The sequence below is a fragment of the Tupaia chinensis genome, unplaced genomic scaffold, assembly GCF_000334495.1.
Source record: "Tupaia chinensis unplaced genomic scaffold, TupChi_1.0 Scaffold139593_1, whole genome shotgun sequence".
NCBI lineage: Eukaryota > Metazoa > Chordata > Mammalia > Scandentia > Tupaiidae > Tupaia > Tupaia belangeri.
In genome coordinates, this window is record NW_006199476.1 from 138676 (window position 1) to 141285 (window position 2610).

A 2610-nucleotide genomic window follows, 5' to 3' on the forward strand; every position below is an offset into this window, starting at 1 on the left:
ACGCCGACCAGCCCGTCTGGGTGAGTAGCTTACCTGAGGGAACCTCAGCCCAAAAAGCTGAACTCATAGCTATGACTCAGGCCCTGCGTCTGGCAGAGGGAAAGGTCGTAAATATTTACACTGATAGCCGGTATGCCTTCGCTACCGCCCATGTCCATGGGGCTATCTATAGACAACTAGGCTTACTGACCTCACCTGGTAAAGATATCAAACATAAAGAACAGATCCTGGAATTGCTGGAGGTTATACACCTCCCTAAGAAGGTAGCTATTATCCACTGCCCCGGGCATCAAAAGGCCAAATCCCGGGTAGCAGAAGGAAACCGAGCTGATCAGGCAGCTAAGCAGGTGGCCCAAGGGCTTAATATACTACCACTACATGAGGCAATCAACTCAGGTCCCTTGGATGAGACTCTTTCATATTCCGAACAAGACCTACTGGAAATAAATAAAATGGGACCTCACTCCGTGACCCCAGAGGGGTACATAAGACTGTTGAGGGAAAGACTATCCTCCCTCGAGAACAAGCAATTGCTTTCCTTGATCAGCTTCATAAGTTGACACACCTAGGCTCAAAACATCTAATTACCTCAGTTCAGCAGTCCTTGTTCCATGTCATAAACCTGAGCAGACTTGCCGAAACGATAGTAAACCAATGCAGACCCTGCCAACTGGTTAATGCCTACAGCTTCGTGGACATCGCCCGGGAAGTTACTGGGAAATAGACTTCACTGAAATAAAACCAGGCAAATATGGCTACAAATATCTGCTAGTATTGATTGATACATTTTCAGGGTGGATCGAAGCCTTCCCCACTAAAAAAGAGACTGCTCAGACAGTTGCCAAGATAATCCTGGAAGAAATCTTCCCAAGATTTGGGGGCGCATCTGACAATGGCCCCGCTTTTGTTGCCCAGATTAGCCAGGGACTGGCCAGTGTCCTGGGGTCTGACTGGAAATTGCATTGTGCTTATAGGCCCCAAAGCTCAGGACAGGTTGAGAGAATGAATAGAACCCTAAAAAAGGCCATGACAAAATTGGCTTTAGAGACTGGCATAAAAGATTGGACAGTCCTCCTTCCCTTCGCTCTATTCCGCGCGCGAAATACACCCGGTCCCTTCGCCTTAACCCCTTTTGAGATTCTATATGGGGCACCGCCGCCTTTGACTAATGTATGCCCCTCCTCTTCCCACTCTCAAGCTTCTCAATCTCTTTATGCTAGATTAAAAGCCCTCGAATTTGTCCAAAAAGAAACTTGGGCCCAACTTGCAGAGTCCTATAAGCCAGGAGACTCCCAGGTGCCTCACCAGTTCCAAGTTGGAGATTCAGTGTTCATCCGACGACATAGAGCGGCCACCCTTGAACCTCAGTGGAAGGGACCATACCTGGTGATGCTGACCACTCCAATGGCGATAAAGGTTGATGGCATCGCTTCTTGGATCCACGCCTCCTCTGCTAAACCAGCACCTCCACCAGACCCCACTTGGAAGGTGGAAAAACTGGATCACCCACTCAAGCTCTGCATTCGCCGTGACAGTCTTGCTCCTCCTGATGCCTCTGCCTGTTATAAGTAATGCCAACCCCCATAAGCCCCTGTCTCTTTCTTGGGTAATCTCCCATGTGGGCGATAACCACGTTGTTAACATCACCACCCGCACTGCCCCATTAGGGACTTGGTTTCCCATCCTAGAATTTGATCTCTGTGACCTCGTGGGTGACTTGTGGACTAAGTCCATCCAAGATCCCTTCAGGCTGCAGTATGGATGCGTGGGTCCGGGCACTAAATCAGGCACCTACGATCACTACTTTTATGTCTGCCCTGGTAGCAACTCTTACAAATGTGGGGGCCCTGCACATTTCTTCTTTTACGATTGGGACTGTGTGTCCACCGGCTATATTTCTTGGACTCCGACACACCCAGACCCTCTGATAACTGTTACTAGAGGGCCCTGGCGAGGACCTAACACCTGGGACACTTGCAAAGGTACCCTCACTAGATACAACCTCGTTCAGGTCACCTTTACTGCTGAGGGTAAGCGAAGAATCCAACATTGGCTCACCGGGAAAATGTGGGACCTTAGACTATATGCCACAGGGACAGATCCTGGCATCGCCTTTTCCATCAGGCTGCACGTACAAGACCCTCCTACTGCACCTATGGGGCCCAATCCTGTCCTGACTGAACAAAAATCACCACCCAGAGTTCCCCAGGTCCCTCAAACACCCGCCATCCCTCAGAAACCCCAGTACTCAGCCCCACAGTTAAGTCCACCCTCACCCCAAGTACTTTGAACCCCCCAAGTACTGGGCAGAGACTTCTCAATTTAGTGCAGGGAGCCTTCTCTGCCCTCAATTTCTCTAGTCCCAGCCTTACCAAATCCTGTTGGCTGTGATTAGCCTCGAGTGCCCCCTACTATGAGGGCATAGCCTTCCCAGAAACCTATAACACCACTCCCTCCCCCCACTCCTGCAGTTGAAACTCTATGCTCACCCTCGCAATAGTCTCGGGACAGGGCACCTGCCTCGGCAAAGTGTCCTCTGACTGCCAGCATCTGTGTAATAAGACTATTTCAACCATCCAGTCCACTAACACATACTTAGTTCCTCCTCTT

The 2610-nt window shown here is 50.1% G+C and overlaps 1 pseudogene; it reads left to right on the top strand.

The window, feature by feature from the left end:
• The window catches only part of LOC102478539 (uncharacterized), a 5353-nt pseudogene extending 3781 nt beyond the window's left edge, over window positions 1-1572 (top strand).
• The last annotated feature ends 1038 nt before the right edge of the window (window positions 1573-2610 follow it).